The 12,110-nt window shown below is 38.8% G+C and overlaps 1 pseudogene; it reads right to left on the bottom strand.

Moving 5' to 3' along the window:
• Nucleotides 1-5,381: 5,381 nt before the first annotated feature.
• LOC108532126 (40S ribosomal protein S25 pseudogene) lies at nucleotides 5,382-10,656 on the bottom strand (annotated as a pseudogene).
• Nucleotides 10,657-12,110: the final 1,454 nt, after the last annotated feature.

The following is a 12,110-nucleotide window of genomic DNA, read 5'->3' as shown; positions in this document are numbered from 1 at the left end:
TTTTTTAGAGTCTTGCTCTGTCGCCCAGGCTGGATGGAGTTCAGTGGCATGATCTCGGCTCACTGCAAGCTCCACCTCCCAGGTTCACGCCATTCTCCTGCCTCAGCCTCCCAAGTAGCTGGGACTACAGGTGCCCGCCACCACACCCGGCTAATTTTTTTGTTTTTTTGGTAGACACGGAGTTTCACTATGCTAGCCAGGATGGTCGCCATCTCCTGACCTCGTGATCCACCCACCTCGACCCCCCAAGGTGGTGGGATTACAGGCCTGAGCCACCACATCCAGCCCCTTCTTCTCTTATCCTTGTAGACGAGCACTCCAGGTTCTCTGGTCTTTGGACTCTCGGAGGAACATCAGCAGGCCCAGGTTCTCCAACCTTCAACCTCAGTCTGAGAGGTTGGCTCCCTGGGTCTATAGCTTGAAAACGGCCTGTCATGGAACTTCCTAGCCTCCCTAATCATGTGAGCCAATTCTGTTAATGATTTCCCTTCCATATCATCCATATCACCTGTCTACCATCTATGTCTATAATCTATATCTATATTATCTAGATATCTATATCTACATCTATATCTGTATGTATATCTATATGTATCTATAGCTATCATCTCTATATATCTACATTAGCTATATCATCTATGTATATATCTATATCCATATCTACATCTACAACTATATCTTTGTGGTTATCTCCTATTGCTTCTGTCTCTAGACAAGCCTGACAAATACATCACATGCAGATGGTAAAACTGTGAAGAAAATAGGGGAAATATTTTCTGTGAAAGTAATAAGAATTACTATATTTGTACTGATGAATAAATTGAGATTGGAAAAGGAAACAATAATCTTCTCAGGAGCTTAAACTATTATATTTTACCATGTATGAGTGTTATACAGGTGTCAGTTTATAAATATTTGTTAAACTCTGTGTGTATGTGTGTATAAATTCACTTTTGTCAGTGTTTTATGTTTCACACACATAAAAATGAACGAAGGAAGAAAAGACTAAAAACAATAACACAAAATTAGGAAGTTGTAGTCACAACCCAGTCATCAACAAAAATAGTGCATGAGCCTGGAGGATTGGATGTCAAATATTTTAAATATACCTCATTGCAGTTTTAGCAAGAAGATCTTGATATTACAAGAAAGCAAAATTTGCTGTATTTTTCTTTCTACTTTGATTTAGTGTGAATCACCATTATCTTTAACAACAGTCCCAGTTCAAATTAGCAAAACCAATCCCATTTACCTAAGCCTTTTGGTAATTCTCTTTTTATAAATTGAGAGGAAACTTTTCTTCTACATTAACTGAACTTAATTTCTCATCCACAAATCCAGGGCCTGAAAGCTGTTGCCCAGTGTGATCTTTACAAAACCTTCCAGTGAGACTGTGGATTAAAGTGGAGATCTTCTTTTAAAGAGATTTTTCTTTAACAGTGATGACTACCCTCACATCAATGTGACCCCAAATTTTAGTTATAACTAAAGATCCCCAAATAATTTTGAGATAAAATATGTATCATATTAGTGACCAATTTATATCATACCATCTTATTTCCAAAGGAAATTAGCACAGATATACTAAGTGATATTATACTTTGCAATTTGCAAAAATTATTTGTAGGTCATGTGAAATAACTTTTCTTTTCTTTTCTATTTAATTATGAAGTAATATATGCCTACAGACCAGGGTACAGAACAAAAATCAAAAGCTTAAAGATTCACCAAGAAGCAAGCACTTCTGTAATCATGAATTAAATAAAAAAATAGAATATTGATGGCAACACAAAACTCCTCTGTAACCGTTCCCAAGCCACCCACAAAGGCACCACTACCTGGCATCTTTGTTAACACTTTCTTGCCCACTTAATTCTTCTTCAATTGTTCTTCTTCATAAGGGATTGAATAAAAGAGTATTCCCTCCAGCAATGTATGACAATCAAATTCCTTTCCTACACATCAGATCGCCTCTTTATATACTTCAAGCCATTCTGCAGGGTATATATATTGGCACCTCAACGTAGTATGATTTAACTTTTTTTTGATTGCAGCTGAGATTGAACACCTTGTCAAATAGTTATTGATCCCTGGAGTGTAATTGCTTTGTGTTAATTTTCTATCCAAGTCTATGCCCCCTCTTTTTTGTGTATTGAGTATTTTGTCTCTCCCTGTTGATTTGTAGGACTTTTGGCTTGGTCCTTTGTCTCTTACATGAGTTACCATTGTTTCCTTCCAGTCTGCATCTTTCCTTCTTGCTTCCTTTTAATGAGCAGAAATTCCTAACGTTACCATAGTCTAACATATCAATCTTTTCCTTTGCAGTTATAGATTTTGTGTCTTTTTTTTTTTTTTTTCCTTTTTTTTGAGACAGAGTCTTGCTCTGTCACCAGGCTGGAATGCAGTGGCGCCATCCTGGCTCACTACAACTTCTGCCTCCTGGGTTCAAGCGATTCTCCTGCCTCAGCCTCCTGAATAGCTGTGATTACACACATGTGCCACCATACCCAGCTAATTTTTGTATTTTAGTAGATACTAGTTTTCACCATGTTGGGCAGGATGGTCTCGATCTCCTGACCTTGTGATACCCCGACCTTGGCCTTCCAAAGTGCTGTTACAGGCGTGAGCCACTGCGCTTGGCCAATTTTGTGTCTTTTTAAAAAGCCTTTCATATCTGCAAATGACGAGTGTGTTTTCACATTGTCTTTGAGATGCTTTATTGTTTTGCTTTCATCTTTAGATCTGCAATCTCAGTGGAATTGTGTGCATGGTATGAGATTGGAAACATATTTTCATTTCTTTCTTCTATATAGATGTACCGTTATATCAGCAACATTTATTTGAAATAACTTCCACACCACTGATCTGCAAGGCCATCCTTGTCATAAATCTACCATCCGTATATACATATGCATGAGTCTCTGTGTTAGTTTTCTACTGTTGCCATAATAAGTGACCAAAATTCACTGGCTTAAAACAACACCCATTTGTTATCTCATAGTACAGTAGGTCAGAAGTCCAGGTACAGTGTGACTCAGCTGCTGTGTCTTCCTGAGTCTCAGGCTATAGAAATCAAGGTGTTGGCACAGCATTCTCTTCTGCAGTCTCTGGGGATGAATTCATTTTCAAGTTGATTCAGGTTGTAGGCCCACTCAGTTTCTTACAGTTGTAGGATAAAGGTGGTTGTTGCTAGCTGATAATCAGGAGGGGCCCAGTCTTTGCTCCTAGAACCTGCCTGATTCCTTCTTATGCTTTCCGTGTGGCTATGATCCTGTAACAGCAGGTCGAGTCTCTCACTTCACATCTCTCTGACTTCACCTTCTGCCAAATCTCTCTGACTCCAGCTGGAGAAATTTATCTGATTCTAAAGACTTATGTGATTAGATAGAGTCCAGCTAGATAGTCCAGGAAAATCTATTTTAAGATCTTATTTCTCTTACATATATCTCTAAAGTTAATTTTGCCGAGAAAAGTAATAGATATACACAGATTTTAGATTTCAGGATCTGAATATTTTTAGGAGAGGGTTGTAAATTTCTGCCATGTTCATAAATGAGGACATATGCCTTCTAATAGTATTGCTATCAGATTTTCTTGTCACAGTTATGCTGACCTCATAACACCTTCAGTGTTTCTTTTGACAGCTTCTTTTATTAATGTTATTTTTTCTTTAAATGCTATCTATGCAGTTTTCAATGAATTATAAACTTTTATTTATTTATTTATTTATTTATTTTATTTTTATTTATTTATTTTTTTTGAGACGGAGTCTCGCTCTGTCACCCAGGCTGGAGTGCAGTGGCCAGATCTCAGCTCACTGCAAGCTCCGCCTCCTGGGTTCACGCCATTCTCCTGCCTCAGCCTCCCGAGTAGCTGGGACTACAGGCGCGTGAGCCACCATACCCAGGTTTTTTTTTTTTTTGAGACGGAGTCTCTCTTTGTCGCCCAGGCTACAGTGCAGTTGCGTGATCTCGGCCCACTGCAGTCTCCGCCTCCCGGGTTCAAGCAATTCCCTGCCTCAGCCTCCCGAGTAGCTGGGATTACAGGCGTCCGCCATCATGCCCGGCTAATTTTTTTGTGTTTTTAGTAGAGACAGGGTTTCACCATCTTGGCCAGGCTGGTCTTGAACTCCTGACTTCATGATCCACCCACCTCGGCCTCCCAAAGTATTGGGATTACAGGCGTGAGCCACCACCCNGGTTCACGCCATTCTCCTGCCTCAGCCTCCCGAGTAGCTGGGACTACAGGCGCCCGCCACCACGCCGGGCTAGTTTTTTGTATTTTTTTTTTGGTAGAGACGGGGTTTCACCGTGTTAGCCAGGATGGTCTCGATCTCCTGACCTCGTGATCCACCTGTCTCGGCCTCCCAAAGTGCTGGGATTACAGGCTTGAGCCACCGCGCCCAGCCTATAAACTTTTATTTATATGAAAAATAATAATGTATGCAATTAACTTCACTAAGTTTTCAAGTATTTCTTATGTCACTTTGACAAAGTTTTAATATTTTAGAACTTTTTCGATTTTAACTAAATTTTCATGCATATTATCTTATCATTTAAACAGCTGAGGGATATACACTGATGTCCTTTTGTTCTTTCTGAATGTTGGTCAGTGTTTGCCAGTGGAGAATGCTCTTAATTTTTGAAAAGATATTTGTTTCACATTCTTCATGGAGGACATTTTTTATGGATATAGATATACTAAATTGACAGTTATTTGCTTTCAGCACTTTAAATTTCATTTACCTTTATACTTGTAATATTTCTGTTAAAAAGGAAGTAGAAATTCTAATCACTACTCATTTGAAGATAATTCTTTTGTTTTCACATCTTCTGCTTGCTTTGAGGACTTTCCTAACTGTCTTTGGTTATCAAAAGTTTTACTTTGATGAATTGTGAATAATTAAAAAATGTATATTGCTTGAATCTTCAGCTCTCTCCTCTCTTTCAAATTCCATGTTTCTTAACATGCTTATTCTATGTTTCTTACTTCCTCTTCTTAATTTTCCATTCTTTTTAATCCTTGTGAGTTTTCTGAATATTTTGTGGTCTGTTTTCCAGTTTACTAATTCTTCTTCCAGCTTTGTTCCACCTGCTATAAACCTGTCCATTAAATTCTTAATTTCATTTCATTTTCATAGCTTCCAGTTATCTACCAAAACTCTTAAAATTTTCCCTGTCTCTTTGTACATAGGAAGCATGCACATATTAAAGCCTTTATTGACAATCCCTATACCCAGAGTCCCTTGTGGTTTTGTTTAATTTGGTGTTTCTGCAGGGTGTGTTGATGTTCCCCTTATACTTTATTATTTTTTATTTTTAGATGAGATTGTATTTGTTTTTTGTTGTTGTTGTTGTTGTTGTTGTTTGTTTGTTTTGCTTTAATAAAGTTTTATTTTTCCAAATGTACAGTTGGTTGGACCTATTCATGCATCTTCACCAGCAGCTGGAGCATCTCCGCCCTTGGTATTTCTGGTATAAATTTCTTGAGCTCTGTGCTTTGAAACCAGTTTGATAAGTCCTTTACTAAGGAGCTCCTGAAGGGCTGCCCTGGCCAGCGAGCCTTGAATCTTCAGTCTCTCAGAGACCACAGTTGGGGTTCTAAGTCTATAGTTGGGAACTTCCTTATAGAGTTTGTCGTAGGTAGCTTTGTCAAACAAGACTAAGTAATTGAGCTTGTCCCGAACTTTGCCTTTGGACCACTTCTTCTTTTTGACCTTGCCCCCGGGTTTGTTCACTGGGTCTTTGTCTTTCTTGGCCGACTTTCCGGAGTCCTTCTTCTTCTTGTCGTCCTTGGGCAGCAGTGCGAAGCTCGGAGAGCAGCAGCCGACACCACAGGCTTGCTAAGATGTCGGACAAAAAGGACGAGATTGTATTTGTAAAACAGGTTTCATATATGTTAAACTAGCATAAAAAACATTTTCCTGCAAGCACTCAGTAACAATAATACTCATCATCAACTCAATCTTATTTTAGCAACTGGAATACAGTAGTTCCCCCATCAACACAGAGTATGTCTTAAGACCCCCAGCAGATGCCTGCAACTGTAGAGAGTACAGAACTCAATATATACTTTAGCTTTTTCTATACATACGTATCTATGACCAGGTGTGATTGAAAATTAGCATCAGAGGAGGTTAACAACAATAACTAACTGAAGAATCGTAATCATATACTCTAATAAGAGTTATGTGAATGTGGTCTCTCTCTCCCTCTCTCTGTTTCTCTCTAAATATGTATTGTACTGTGCTCTCCATTTTATTTTGGTAATTATATGAGATAATAAAATGCCTGTGTGATGTGAATAAGTGGGGTGAATGTTGCATGTACTGTGATGTGGCATTAAGCTACTATTGACCTTCATAGGCTATGTCAGAAGCAGGATAATCTGCTTAGGGAGATCCCAGATCATCAAGCTGTGATGATGTGGATGGCTGGATGTCAGATACAGATGATGTCAATGAAGAATGGGTAGGTAGCACACACAGCACAGACACACTGGACAAAGGATGATTCACGTGTAGGGCTGGACAGAGCAGCATGAGACTTTATTACGCTATACAAAATGGTGCACAATTTAAAACATATGAATTGTGTACAGCTGGAATTTTCCATGCGATATATATATATTGAGACTGAGTCGCGCTCTGTCGCCCAGGCTGGAGTGCAGTGGTACGATCTCGGCTCACTGCAACCTGCGCCTCCCAGGTTCAAGCTATTCTCCTGCCTCAGGCTCCTGAGTAACTGGGATTGCAGGTGCATGCTACCATACCCGGATAAATTTAGTATTTTTAGAAGAGACGGGGTTTCACCGTGTTGGCCAAGATGGTCTCAATCTCCTGATCCACTGGCCTCGGCCTCCCAAAGTGCTGGCATTGCAGGCGTGAGCCACAGCACCTGGCCCCATGCGATATTTTTAAACCAAGTTTGGCTACGGGTAACACACTACTGAAAGCAAAGCTGTGCATAAAAGGGGATTCTGGTGATAGAAAGCTGAGCTGTGGTTCCTAAAGGAGTGACTTGGCCTCTTCTTCTCAGCTCTCTCTCAGGATTTGGCAACTGTCTCTACATACTGGTCATATAATTGTTAATTACCCTGTTAGCTATTTAATGTCTTTAAAAATGATTTTAAAATTTTCTGGCTTTTAAGTTGCTCTCTTTGAGAAGTTTGGTCTAAAGAAACTGAACTAGGCTGTCACCAACAAAAGATGTGATTTTCCCATGGTAATCTTTCTCGGTTGACATACTCTTACATACGTATTTATATGCCACCAGACTAACATATTCTCCATTTAAAATCTACTTGTTTTGTTTGTTTGTATTGTTTTTAATCCAGGCATGTAACTTTACATTTTTTTCATCTGATCATTTGTCTACCTCATTTATGAGGTTAGCATTAGTCTTATGTCAAACACAGCCAATGATGGCACACAAAAATAAAACTGCAGTACACCAGCCCTTATAAATACAGATGAAAAATCCTCAGTAAATACTAGCAAACCACATTTAGCAGCACATTAGAAGGAACATTCACCAGCCGCAAGTGGGATTTATCCCTTGGATTCAAAGAAGATTCCACACACTTCAATCAATCAATATGGTATAACACATTAACAAGATGAAAAAATATACAATCACTTCAATAGATGAAGAGAAAGCATCTGCAAAGCTTAGCATCTGTAAATGAATAAAACTCTCAAAAAATAGGCATAGCTGGAAACTATCTCAACATAATAAAAGTCACGTGAAAATCTCGCAGCTATCATCACAATCAATGGAAAAAACTAAACAATACTGAAGATTTTCTGCTAAGATATGGTAGTCAAAGATGCTTGTACACTGTTGGTGAAAAAATGTCAACTGGTACAGTCATTATGGAAAACAGTGTGGAGATTCCTCAAAAAACTAAAAATATAACTATTTTATGATCTAGAAATCTCACTTCTGGGTATATATCTTAAGGGAATGAAATGAGGATCTCAAACAGATATCTTCACTCCCATCATTTCAGCATTCTTCACAATAGCTAAATAAGGAAATAACAAATATCCCTTGACAGATTTTAAAAATGTGATTGTGTGTGTATGTGTGTGTGTGTGTGTGCGCGCGCACTGGAATATTATTTAGTCTTAGAAAAAGACACTCATAACATGGAAGAACCTGGAGGACATTATGCTAAGTGAAATAACTCTATTAAGAAAACATGAGCTAAGGACCTGAGTAGACGATTCTATAAAGAAGACATACAGATGGCTCACAGGTATAGAAAAAGGTGCTTGACTTTAGTAATCACCACACAAAACAAAATAAACTTTATTTTTTTCCTTTGCTTTTACTTTGAAATAGAAGTAAACCCTATCAACTGATGAGAAGATCAAAGAGATGAGAAGATCAATAAGAAACAGAAGCATTAAGCTACCTCTGAAACTAATAAACTACCTAAAGTAGAATTGGAGGATAATGGCTATTGGCAAGAACCAGGAACATATGAGACTTTGGGAAGCTGAAGCTGGACCACACAGAACACTTATGTGGCCTCACGCATACGTGGAATATGGGATATTCGGACGTTCTTGTCAGTGATGCCTTGAGCTGCTCCTTTGAAGTACTTACTACACTCAGAATTGTACACTCAATGTATAGCACCTGCTCTACTGTGAACTTAATGAGGGCAGAACTGTGTCTCATCCAGCACCCCATCCTAGGCACAGTGCATTGTCTGCCAGGGAGTTAGCAGTTCTCTCTTCACCTACATTACATTTATGTTCAGTAAATCAATCAGTAATCTATAATCTCACACAAGTTTACTGTCTATAAACACTGCAATACAAATATGTGCTTACATATATTTTTAGGGGGGCACCTTAAGTCTTTGGCCATAACAACTTCAGAGACTTTTCACGTAAAACTTCTTCAATATTTAACAAAAAAATGCAAATAACTTAGGTATGCTCTATATTATTTTTTGAGAGAGTCACATGCAGCCACAAGAGGAGAAACAAAATAGACTGAGGGAAAAAACAAAGTTTATTATGCTGACAGGTCCTCGGAACAGCAGGCACAGCACCATGGGGTTCCTCACAGGGAAGGCACAGGTGTGATCAGCAGCTGAAAGACAGGACAAGAAGGCTTAGGTCAGGGCCTCATTGGGTTTCCATGGGAAAGCGAAGGCAAGGAGACGGAAGAGTTTAGAAATGGCTAGTCTGAGTAATTGTGGCAGTCTTTGGATTATAGAGGGGATTAATGATTGCCTGATACCTGATCCTGGGATGACTAAAGCAGAGGAATGTTGCTCCCTGGGGTGTAAGGGCCAGAGAGAGGAGGGAGGGCTGGTGATTGTTTAGTTTACATATCAAAGGCTTCCAGTTCCAAGAGAGTCAGTCTCTCCCCAGCCAGTAAAAGTTGTTTAAAGATGTCAAAACATCATAATCTACAGAAAAAATTCATACCATTCACAACACAATAAACTATCTGAATTGTGACATTCTGTCCTCATGACCTCACTTTAAGAAAACTACCAAAATTCACACTCTTGAGATGGTGCATCTCTGACGAAAATTTCTATTAGAGCAAAGCAAATTTAACCAGAACCTTCAATGCCTTGGTCATTCTTGGTGATACAGATTTTATTTTTCATGTCAGCATCAATAACTTAACTATGTTAGAAACTGTGATTGATTAAAGTGTAACTAATATGTAAAATATATTATTAAATTAGACATTATTCCCATTTTCCATGAGATAAATGTTATAAGAACAGAACAATGAGATGAAAAGAGACAAACGTTAATGACATTGAAGGGCATCTCATTGGCTCCTGTGTTTCTGTTGCGCGTGGATCTCTACCTTTACAGATAAATTATCTTCTGAGAGTGATTATAGAAAGCCATTGTGACCTAAATAGATAAATTTGAGTATCTGAAAGAACTTGGTTTCCTAAAGATTTAGGAAATTGATAAGTGGAGCTCATCTGAATCTGAGGTTTGGGGAAGGATGAATCAGCAAGAAAGATAAATGACTCTGAGAAGCATGGCTAGAGAAAGATCCAGGGATCAGTGGGGAATGCGACTGCAACATATGAACAGGCCCACACTGAGTAAGGTGATGCTTCAGGACTATGATTCATACGAACTGGGCATTACTTGTGCCTCGAGACTTCCTGTTCCTCTAATTCACAGAATTGTGCAGATAAGTGGGCTTCAAACACACAGTACTGCAGTCTCCTGTGAGGTAGGAAAAAGGCAGGATGTCTGAGCTCTTCCTCATATGGGAGGAGTTATTGTTTGGCCTTTTGTTTTCTTAGCTCTAGTGTTCTTATCAAGCAATGTTTTTAATGAAAATAGTTAGGAAATAGAAAAAAAAACTACAAAATAAATCAATGGTACTATCACAGCAGGCCACAGATAATCATGTTAAATGTGTTGCTGTTGAAAAAGTTTAACAATCAAAGCAAGTAAAATTAAAACCAGTGGTTTCCAAACTTCCAGGTCACAAACAGGACACAAGTTGCACAAAGGGCTCCCGTGGACACTCCTGGTCCAGAACAGCAGAAGGCACCTTGGGCTGAGGGCATCTGCAAGGCAGGACTGTGTGTGTCTGCACCGGGATCTACACTGCACAGGCGCTGCATAAGGCCCAGGACCTGAGAAACAACCATCCTTTAAAGAAAGGACAATTCCCCAAATGATGGAGTGTAGATTTCCATCACACATGCAGCACGGGTGTTAAAACTGGGTTCTAGAAAAATTCATTTTTACTTTTCACACATATATCTCTGGATAGAGAATTTACTCACAACAAATGTTAAGATACTCTTTCTGTCTTACTATAGACATTTCCTCCTGGTTCTTTCTCAATTCTAAAATTTTTAATTAGTGCATTTTGACGTACGCCACTTTATCCTCATGTGGTAGGAAATTTTTTTCCTTTTTGTTTTCTGACTTTGGCATTGCCTATGACATGTTTTTGAGACACTGAGTGGTATAGGAATCTTATCCCTAAACAATGTGGGTGGAAAACAAAGCTCATTCTAGAGTGAGCCATGTTGGAGGTATTCCATTTCATTACAATCTGTACCTTCAGGGGACTCTCAGTGAAACAGAAAAACGTGAAAACAATAAGTTAAGAACAAGAATTTATATATATATAAATGCTAACTAGAGCTTCCTGCAGGTGCTTTGGGGATGCCCACAAGCAATATTTTCCAGGCTTCAGGGTTGTCTTCAGGGTTGTCTACCCACCCCTGGCTGGCAGTCAATGGTGAAAATAAATCACAAAACTGTTCATCACATCTCAAATCAAATATTTTCTCACAGGAATGCCGAATATTTGAACAATTAAATCAAATTGTGAAGATAGTGATCTAAGGTAAGGGTCAGCAAACTTTTTCTTAAATGTCGCAATAGTAAAGGGTTTTGACTTTGTGATCATGAATGGCCTCTGTTATATACTCACATGTGTGTCCACACACTTACAACTGTTTAAAAATGTAAACTCCATTCTTAGCTCATGGGTCTAAAAATTAATCAAGCCAAGGTTGATAGTCTACTGACTCCTAGTCTAAGGTGTAGAGGAAAGTTTGCAACTCACGAAAAATGTTATCAACTCCCCAAGTCCCATGGGCCTTGATGCATATATCAGGAGCGGGTGCATCTACACTGCCTCTCGGGTGGCAGTGGATGCAGTTGATGAGGAACACTTGGTAGTGCTACATTAATAGTATAAAGAAAAAGGGCTTGATTATTCCAGGTAAGGTAGGGAAAAGCATCACGTGGAAATTGATGTGTTGGAATGACATATTTTGAGTATTACTTTATACAATCTAAAATAATCACAAAAAAGGTGTAGAGACACATAGAGTTAGCTAGAGATAGAGATGCAGATAGTGGAGATGACTGCTCAGTGAAGTTAAGGTGTACAGTGTGAAGTTGTTGTCACAGCTGGTCTCAGCTTCCATGGGCCTTTCAATATCTGTGCTTCTAACCAGTCTTAATAAGTCTAATATTTAAAGTGTTTTCTTCATACAAAGTCCCCTCAAGTAAATCTGCAGTTTGTAAGCAGCAAAAACAATGGCCAATTCTAAACTTGTAAGAAACTTTACTTTGCTGGACT

The sequence above is a fragment of the Rhinopithecus bieti genome, unplaced genomic scaffold (genome assembly GCF_001698545.2).
Source record: "Rhinopithecus bieti isolate Rb0 unplaced genomic scaffold, ASM169854v2 scaffold_8220, whole genome shotgun sequence".
In the NCBI taxonomy this organism is placed as follows: domain Eukaryota; kingdom Metazoa; phylum Chordata; class Mammalia; order Primates; family Cercopithecidae; genus Rhinopithecus; species Rhinopithecus bieti.
This window is presented reverse-complemented; position numbering and strand designations above follow the sequence as displayed.